Below are 10,716 nucleotides of genomic sequence, written 5' to 3'. Positions count from 1 at the left end.
AAAAAAAAAGTCACATTTTTTTTTACAATGAGTCAAATTGGATGAAAGTTTTAATCATTTCTAGTATCATTAATAAAATTTGGGTATAATTCGCAAATTATTCAGAGAATTACTAACTATAATTAAGCCAACAACACAAATATAAAAGTCATTATTTAAAAAATGTCCAATACAAATATTAAATGAGTATATGTAAAAGTGCATAGTAAGACTTCGGAGTGTAAAATCATTAAACAATCAAAGATAAAATCCACTTTGTGTGTGAGAAGTAAGAATTGATGGGAAGAAAAAGTGTTTGGTAGATCGATACCCACTATCATAAGATTAGACTAGATTATTATTATGTTTTATATACTTGATTAGGAGAATATTATATCCATGAAAAATTTACAATTTAGTTTAAAATGCGCCTACATTGTAATTCATGTGGAGTAATCTTATGGGTAAATCGATCAACAAAGATATATAAGTATACAAGTCTAGCATTTTTTTTACTTTTTGTAATTTGAAAGCGCCCTTAATCCGTAGGTGCATATCCGTTTTTTTTGTATTTTGAGAGTTGCCACCTAGTTAACGGTCTAGGAATCAAAACATGGCTCAAAATAGATAAAGAAGTACTGATCTAAAAAAAGAACGGGTCCAAGGATTATGTTACGGGATTGCAAGGTGTTAGGCACCAATCCCGTTTGACAAACGTCGATCTCTACTTTTCCCAAAGATTTTTACATTACAAAAAATGATAAAAAAAAATAAAATAAAATAATACATTTTTTTCACCTGGGTGATTGCGACGGTCGATTTCTCAGAACTGACGGAAAGTGTTCCTCATGTGAGTCTTCTTAGTTTTGTCTTTGTCACTAGATCCATTTTCGATATCCGATATGAGGTATTTTCTCTCAGATCTGAATATTTTTTATTTTTTTGGAAAGTTTTGAGGGTTTTTAGATTTTTTTGAAGATTTCTGAGTAAAAAATGGGATTTGGGTGTTAAGTAGGGACTTTGGACTTTAGATTTTAGGTTTTGGAAAGGTTTGGAATAATTTTTAGCTTCTCTTTCCTAGGATTTTTCTTGACCTGCGAGTTTGGTTGTGGATGCTCATTTTTATAGAGCTTTTTATGAGTTTTTCAGTTTGACTAGATTTTTTCAAGATAAAGTTAAGTTGTTTAATAAAGGTTTAATTAAGGTTTTGAATTATGATTTTAATTTTTACGTACAATGAATATTTTTTAGTTTTTGGAGAACCTCTTAATTATAATTTTAATTCTTTGGGACCCTCGGATGGAGGGGTATTTTAATAAATATTATTTAGGCTCTACTTAAGTAAGTGGGTCAGTACTTAAAATTTGACCCGTGGATTTAATTAATTGATTTTATATATTTAAAAATTTAAATTTAATTTATTAAGATTTCACTTTATGTTCATTAATATTTTAATTATTTGTTTAAGAATTTTGATTTTTAGGATTGAAAAAATTAGTATTTTACCATCAAAAAGGGCTTTTGAGTTGAAATGTTGATTTTCGACTTTTGAGATATTTTGAAATCAGTTTTTCATAAGGAATTCAATGAGAATATTAGTTTGTGTCATTTATGAATTTTCAGTGTGAATGATCGTGGACCCTATAAGGGTTTTTCGTAATTTTGTCGAATTTTATAAAAATTGGTGAAACTGTTTATTTGATTTTAATTTGTTGTTTTATGTGTTCGAAAATGTTTTTCTAAGCATAATGTATGCTCTAGGGATGTTTTGATATTAAGAGTATTTTGATAATTTGATCATTTTTATTGATTTTTCTTGTAAAATTTCTTTTTATTTCAAAGATGATTTCTATGTTTTGAGTCATATTTTCTTAGTATAACGTGATTTTCTAAAGTTTTGATTACTTGATATATCTCATTCGAATTTCTGAAACATATCTAGTAACAACAAAAAATATTGGAATATTCATCTATCATTGGGAACCATCACAATCGGGTTGACAAGTTGATTAATTAGGTGAGTGTCAAAATGGGATGTCTATAGATGCCCCTTTTTGACAGAAGGTTGAAAAAAACTCGATAGCAAATATACTTTGGTAGACAGTGCGATATCCGAATGTCAAAGCTAGTGGTAATTCATTTTGCAACTTGATTTAGCAATTCATCAAGGCGTTCGTCTTTGAGGGTAAAACTCTCCCCGAACTAAATGTTTGTTAGATCCTTGACCCTGAACTCTCACTAACGATGTCAGATCCTTGAATTTCGAAAAAATTTCCCTGACTAATGCAAAAGTGCATGTGTGTGCAATGGTGTGATGCCTAATGAGCATTCTATCGGATCATTGAGAATAGACTCTCATCGATTAAAAAAAGTGTCAGGTCTTAGAGATCTTCTCTTACTGACAATAATGATTCCAATTGAAGCGCACTTATGCAATGAAAATAATCATGTAACAATGAGATAATTTGAGTCATAGCATTATCGGCATTAAGTGATGAAGGAGTTTTAAATTTTATTTGAAATTCTTTTTTGGAGTTCAAAAAAAATTTGAGTCTCATTTATCGAACTCGAGTTTATTGGAGCCACATTTCTCGAGTTAAGGTTTGTAAGAACTTAAAAAATCATATTTAAGTTAGAGTCTTATTTATCAGACTTGAACTTATTGGAGTCACGCTTCTCGGGCTTAGATTATAGGAACTTAAAAAAATCTTATTCAAGTTGGATTCTCATTTTTTGGACTCGAACTCATTAGAGCCACATTTCTTGGACTAAGGTTTGTAGGAACTTAAAAAATCCTGTTTAAGTTGGAGTCTCGTTTCTCGGACTCGAAGTCATTGGAGCCACACTTCTCGGGTTAAGGTTTGTAGGAACTTAAAAAATCATATTCAAGTTGGAGTCTCGTTTCTTGGACTTGAACTCATTGGAGCAACGTTTCTCGGGCTAAAGTTTGTAGGACCTTAAAAAGTTCTATTCAAGTTGGAGTCTCGTTTCTCAGACTCGAATTTACTGGAACCACGCTTCTCGGACTAAGATTTGTAGGAACTTATTAAAATCCTACCTGAACTCATATTTTATGATTCAAAAGTTTAAGTATCATTTCTCATATTCGAACTTACTTTAACAACGCTTCTCGGGCTTGGGTTACTTAAGGATTTGGTATTATCGAGCTCAAAGATTGAGAGATTGGACTGTTATTGGCTTATCATGCATTGGATTCATAATTATCATTAGGCTTTGTTAGACTTCTAGACTTTTGAGTAAATTTTTTATTTTTATCATGTGATTATGATCGAAACTTGAAATCACAACAACTTTAAAAAATGCCCCTAGTGTCAAGGTTGACTTCTAACTGGAACTTGATTACGAAATTGATAGAATGAACTACTTTTGAAAAGTATAGACGATAAACTATGAACTTTGATAAATAACAGATAGAAGAATCAGCATTCCTTTAAATTTTTAAGACTTTTAATATTATTATATGTGCAACAAGGAATTTGATCATTTTTTTTTATAAATTTCTTTTAAGAAATGCTTGAGTTGGAATTAAACTCTTGATAATTATTGGAATAAAAGATTTTTCTCTTCAAAATGGTTGATGACTTTACATTTTCCTTCAGCAAACACTTGGACAAGTAAACATACCCTAAACGACCTGACATGTTCAAGATGACTTCGAGTTTCGTCGACTTCTATATTATCTTCGTCAGATGTGAGCTTTTGACTGAAAAACGAATGTTGTGACTTAAACAATTTTTTGTATTTCCTAGTAAACTTCCTTTTGAATTTTTTTTCTCAATGAGATTTTTCCTTTCTTTTTTTTATGTTCTAATTTTTGCATAGATTGTCTTTTTAGGTTTTCAACCTAGCGGGTTTTGTTTTTTTTTTTTTTTTCTGAGGATGCCTTGATTTTTACCTAGGTTGTTTTTTCAGGTTTTCAATCTAGTAAGTCTTTTTTTATTGTTATGCCCTAACTTTTGCCTAAGTCATCATTTCGAATTTTCAACTTCACGGATTTCTCTTTTTTCTTGATGATATTGAATATTAAACTTCATAATTTCTTATTTCTCTACACCTTAACCAAGTCAATTAACATTCAGGATGACTTAATAGGTGGGCTTAGGACATTGTTTAGAAAGAAAATGTATAAGGCTTGAATTCCCAAAATGCCCCGAATATGATATTCTTTTTTTTGTCATTCTTTTGATTATTTTTTCCCTAATGCTACTAGTTTGACACTCTTTTCTTTTTTGTAAATTCTTTTGATTTTTTTAATACCCTAGTTTGACATTATTTTCTTTTGAACATTTTAATAGGGGATTTTCCTTTTGGATGACACTTTTATTAAGAAAATACATTTTTTTGTATGTGACTGGACCTGAAGTAACTTCTTAGGTTGCTTACGTACCTCAAATATTTATTTGCTTTTTTGGGATCAGGTCAAAGCGTAGTTCATATAAAGATTTTCTTCCAAGGTTAGTTAGTGTGATTTAGAAAGAAGAGGCTATTGATTTTTTAGAGGTTGCAAAGGGCTAACGAAGGTTTTTGTTTTGGCAAGATAGAAAAATTATTCAACCAAAGAAGACATCCTTTGGTGAAATGTTACTTGATTTATGTCTTGATTACTTTGTCGAGTAAGGTTTTCTTTTGAGAATGAGTAATATTCAATCTTCTTCTACGAAATTGAGTATGATTGAGTTCTTTGTATTTGACAGTGACTCGTTCAACATTTTTCAAACTTCGAAAAAAACCTCATTTTCTTTTGCGAATGAGAACTCTTTTATCTCGAGTGAAAAACATGATGAATCTCTTCATGCGGATCTTAGCACCTTTGTCGATGGTTTCAACTACATCATTCTTGACCAATAATCTTTGATTTTGAAGTTCATCGACTTTATGCCTTGATTTATTTTGGTGCAATCTATCAATATATCATCATGAGACCATGTAGGAACGTTGTTGAATTTGTCAAGTAAGTTTATTGTCCTCTCATGTTCCCCTGAGGATAATGTAGTACCCATTTGCATTTTTTAAGTGTACTATTTAATTATAATATTTATCAAGCTTGATTAGTGAGCCTTGAGTCATTCCTCATGTCAAATTTTATGTTCACATCATTATTACACGCATGATAATAAAAAAACTTATTTATTTATTGGAATAAAAAAATATAGACTGACAAACTTGACTGAAGCCCAAAATTAAAAAATTTTGAACTCAAAGACTGACGCAACTGAAGCTAAAAAGAAGACTTAAAGCGAGAACATCATTTCAAATGAAGAGACACAATTCTAGGGTCTATGCCACTTCAGATATCTTTGATGGGTGACTTGAACTTGCCTATTTTTAGTATCTGTTCATATTCTGATTTGAACCTGTCACATGTTGAACAACTTATTGTTTCAGTAATATTTCTATTTTTCAGTTCCGTCACTGTCTTAGGGTAGGTGAGCTCATTCTGGCATGAAGATGATGCATTATTAAGATTAATTGAGTAAATAAAGAAAACTGGATCAACTAATTAGAGTTTAGATATGGATATTCGATTCATAGCAGGAGGGGGTTGATTTTGAAATGTTAGCAAATGGTTAGTTTTAACATTGGACGTGGTAAGAGCGGGTATGGTAACCTTTCATTGCTCAATAAGGTCTTGAATAACATGACGAAGATGGTCGATCATCTGATGGAATTCACAGAATTATCCATTATCCAAGTTTGGAGAGAGAGGATTGGACAAAGGCTTAAGTTGTAATAGTGTCAACAATCCCCTTTTTATCAATTTTTGATAGGCGACACTAAGAGACCTTCTAAGATTAGAGAATTGTCTAATAGGCTTGGCTTATGAGGATTGAGTGGCTTGAAGAGTTGGTACAAAAGAAGTTTTGGCCACTTGTAAGGAATTGACACTAAATTTGAAATGTTTGGATTTTGACTCAGACGAGTTACCAAAAAGTCTCGAAGAGTAGGCATCTTCAACTTGATTTTCCACCTCAAGGAGGGACTGAAAAGTGGAAAGGAATTGAGGTATCAAGTACTTGACATAATTTGAAGTGAGATTCTTGAGGATGATCTTGACTTGTTCCTTCTCTTGAGGTCGGTCCCACAATTGGATTGTTTTAGCTCTTCATCGAGCAATGAACTTAGTGAAGGTTTCCTTAGGCTTCTATTTGGTAATTTCTAAATTTCTTTTTGTGAGTTCAATGTCTGTGTTGAATGAATACCGACCAATAAATTCCTTCATTAATTCTTGCCATATTTTTACCCAAGATGAGTCTAATGACATTAACTAACATAAATCAAGACTTGTAAGGATTCTTTGAAAAAGTTGGGCTATATGTTCTTTACTTAGATCCTGAGATTGCATGATGTTGACATATACTTTCAAATGAGTCCTAGGGTATCCAATCCCGGCAAACTTCTCCATGTCTGGCATTATGAACTTCTCTATCAAACGGACAGTGGGAAATAACATCATTGCTCTTACTCCAATGGCAAGATCGTTAGGATCTTTGATATTCTTCAAGATAGTTTCAACTTGAGTTACTCGATGTGCTAAGACATGATTGATAAGTAATTGATTATCTTCTTGGTTTTTGACAAGGTCAAAAACAACCAGAGGTTCTACAGTTTTATATATATTTTTTCAATATTCAAGATTTCAATTTTTGTTTGAACAGAAGCAATAATATGTGTTTGAAAAGATTCCAAAATCTGACGGAGTGTTGCTTCATCTAGAGTATTTGTTTCTTTTTGTGGCAAGGGCTGACTACTTGAACTTGACAATGGTATTCTATAAAGACGACTTTTTTGGCGAACTTAAAGTGGCACAGATGGCAGTTTAGAACATTTGGGACCAATTATTACCTGATTGGAAGTAAACCAAGATTAACCATTGATTCTGAAGGTTGGACTTTTAACCATATATTTAAAATTTTGATATTACTTAGCCTAAGTCTGGTGGTAAATATCGAATCCAAATACATTATAAGTCTATAGTGATAAAGAATGTGAAAAATGTTAGTTACGGGTTTACCCCTGATTGGGATGAAACTTTGATTAGACAAATTAATTTGACCCTACGATCGAATCTTTTTTATATGAAATGATTTGAATATTTGAAAGTAAAACCAATTGGTCAAACCGATTTTTTGTTGATTAGTTTGATCCATTGGTCAATTGGGCCAATTGATTTACATTTCATACATTGGGACGGACCGATATTGCAGGTTTAGTTTGAACGGTCTGGATCGATCCGCCCACTTACCTTTTGGATGGATTAAATAGAGCAACCTAGAAACACTAATAGTTGGTTCGGGTCGTGATTTATAGGAAGACTCCTAAACCCTAGGTTTACTATATGCAATGCAATTTATCTTGCCACCCTTGCCCAAGTGCACCTATATATCTTTCGAGCGTATTCAATCAAATGGTATATGGTGACTTGGTTTGATATACCGTATAGGTATTCAAAGTGATAATCTGAGCTTCCAACCCAAATTTTTGAAGTCGAAAGCAGCCAGTTTAATCCCCAATTGAGAGGTGGCGCATGATACTGAGTAAAGGTATTCTTAAGTCACCTTTCGTCTAGAATAGATGTCGTCTATCCCCCTAGTACATGAGGTATAAAAGTTTTAGGTACTGATTTTGAATAAGAAATGTAATTGGTGCAACTTAGATTAGCTTTGATATATCGTATATGTATGAGTCTAAGGTTGTAGCTTTCATAAATGGTTTAGCATCTTATAAGGGGACCGACTACGTACTACTATTACATTGGCAATCAGGACATGTGACTTTGCGGCTTACAATAGGACAAAGGATCAGGTCACTCCAACATGGGTGTATCAATATTGATGCCTAGTTTTTTATACCATAAAGGTATGTGACTGGAGTTGTGATTTTCATGAATGACGTCACGTCTCACGAGGAGACCGAGCCACGCACCAGTACCACGTTGGTTATAAGGGACATGCAAGCGTGCAATGTAATATAATATAAACGTACTAGTAGTGTGTGCAACATATGGTAGGGTGTGTTCAGGGTGTTTTACAGATAAATAGGCCCATGGGCCAGATCAAACCATCAACATATGGATGCCACATAAATATTAATCAAAGAGTACAAAACCCATTACACCAAAAATTAAGATCAAGGCATGTGCATCAAAAATATATTTATTGAGATCATGGCATATTAGATGGACAATCAATTAAGGTGGTGCAAAAGAGAATAAAAGTGATCAATCAAGATATCACATAAATAATCAATCATCGACCAACCATTGAGATAGGCACAAGAAAAACTCTTTTATTTATTTATTTATTTTTTCTTAATGAATCAAAATAAAAAGTTTTTTTTTCTTATGGTCCAATCAATGATCTCTTTAAGCGACCCAAAATAGTTCGAGATTTCAACGAATATTGAATTGATGATAGAATAATAGTTGTAGAGATAAGGAGCGATGAACATTTTTTATTTTTATTTTTGAATGACATGCATGGCAAATCTTTTTAGAACATAGGCTAACTTGAATAACTCATAAGGTTTCGAATTTTACTAAGCGTCATCAAGCCAATATGGTATTCTCATCGGTAATCTAATACCATAGCCTCTTTAGATTTGATAGAAAAGTTTGGATCCAAAAGTGAAATTTACATTTTTTTACTTTGATCCAATGTTTTGAAAATGAGCGGCTATGAAATCAAATTTATAATCAAAATTCCAAATGAAAAAAAATTCTTAAAATTCTTTTTTTTTTTTAAGTTTGTAGAATTTCATCTGCTATAAGCACATGGCATTAGATCACCTTTTTGGGTGCCACGTGGCGAGGTCAATGACTCTTAGTAAGGAAGAAACCTTACTAAACTAGTAAGACTAGCCCATTCAGTTTATTTATTTATAAATATAAAATTTCTATGTTACTGCCAGCATTACTCACAATCTAACTTTCTTTGGTTGTTGCCATCACACACACATAGACCTCCATTTTTTTTTATCATGTTGTTGCCAACACACAACAAAAACTCCCTTTTTTATATTATCATGTTGTTGCCTGCAAACTAAATGTTCTTGTTGTTGCTAACAGCATAAACACCCATTTGTTCTTTTGTTTTGCTGTTAGCACATATATCACATACGCATGCTCATGCAAGCAGGTTACATCTATATAAACAACAACAAAAGAAAATCAAAATAATTTTTTTTTTATAAGAAAAAGCAGCAGTGAGTCAGCCCTTAATAAATTTTTTTTCTTTTTTAAGTTGCTATCAACACAATCGCACATCCAAGGTTTTCCCTCAACTCTTTTTTTTTTCTTTTTCCCATGGAGGCTTATGAATCCAGCCAAAAAACCTCTCGTTATCTCATTGATCTTTTCGTTCTCAATTTTTTTTTATAAATATTTTCCTCTAAAATTTATTCATCTTTGAGAACGATCACAAATGTTGGTTGTTGCCTCATCTTTTATAGATTAGGAGTTGAGTTCCTAAAGAACTCTCCCACTTTCAGATTTTGAATCTCGTATCCCCTTTACATGACCTATTGTTTTTTTTAGTAACTCATGAGACTAAGTTCTAATCGAACTCTTTTTTTTCATCCTCCTCCGCAATCAAGCCTTGGAGTCCCATTTGAAAAAGACACTTTAAGAAATGGGGTAGAACTCCAAGTCCTCCCTCTCCTTCTCTGTTCTTCCTCTCTCTCCTTCACCATCAGATTTATTCTTGGGCAACCCAACCAAGATCTCGATCTGAAGAACTCGATTAGAGAAATTTTTTTCATTAAAAATGAAATCAAAATCTTCATCAGAAAACCCCCCTCATTTCCACCATGAGTAAAGTCAGAATCCATGATTTTTCGAGGATCACAGAGATCTAAATTCGATTCCTTCATTCTCCTTTCTGCAACTATAGTATGAATAAGAAGAAAGAGAAACCGAAACCTTAACCCAACTCCTAACCATAGACAATAGTAGCAGGAAGACCTAAATCACGTAACAAAATCCTATTTGTTGGATTGTCTCTTTAACCAAAACATAGAAAATCTGAGTCCTATTTCATTATTTTTGAAAATTTTTAAAATTTTTTTGGTCTTCTAACCATTTAAAAATCACTTTAAAAAATAGAATACCCAAATTTTTTAATATCAATCATGCAATCCAACATCATTCCATTATCAATTTATTAACTTTTTGAAATCCTGAATTATTTAGGGTAATCAAAAGTGATCATCGATTGTCTCATATAACAAAAAAAAAATATAAAAAAAAAACTCAAAAATCAAACAAATGATCCACAATCAAGCCAAAAGAATAAAAAATAAAAATAAATAAATAAATAAAAATAAACAAAATAAATAAATAACTAGGTTGATTTGGAAATGTACGAATATTTGGGACTTTTCAAATTTGATCATCAAAATAGTTCTTAGTGGAGTTGCCACTTAGAACGCACTCGATTCGCGAGTTCGAATTCCCTTTTTTTTATTTTGGGAATCGTCACCTAATTTTACGATCTACGAACCAAAACATGACCTAAAATAGATAAAGAAGTACTCATCTACAAAAAGAATGGGTCCGAAGATCAGGTTATGAGATTGGAAGGTGTTAAGCACCAATCTCCCCCGACAAACGTCGATATATACTTTTCCTAAATATTTTTTACATTATAAAAAATGACCTAAAAATTAAAATAAAAACAATACCTTTTTTTTCACCTAGGTGATTGCGACGATTGATTTCCT

This window comes from Akebia trifoliata, chromosome 8, assembly GCF_017979445.1.
Source record: "Akebia trifoliata isolate Shusen 1 chromosome 8, ASM1797944v1, whole genome shotgun sequence".
Taxonomy (NCBI): domain Eukaryota; kingdom Viridiplantae; phylum Streptophyta; class Magnoliopsida; order Ranunculales; family Lardizabalaceae; genus Akebia; species Akebia trifoliata.
Note: the sequence above shows the minus strand (reverse complement) of the source record.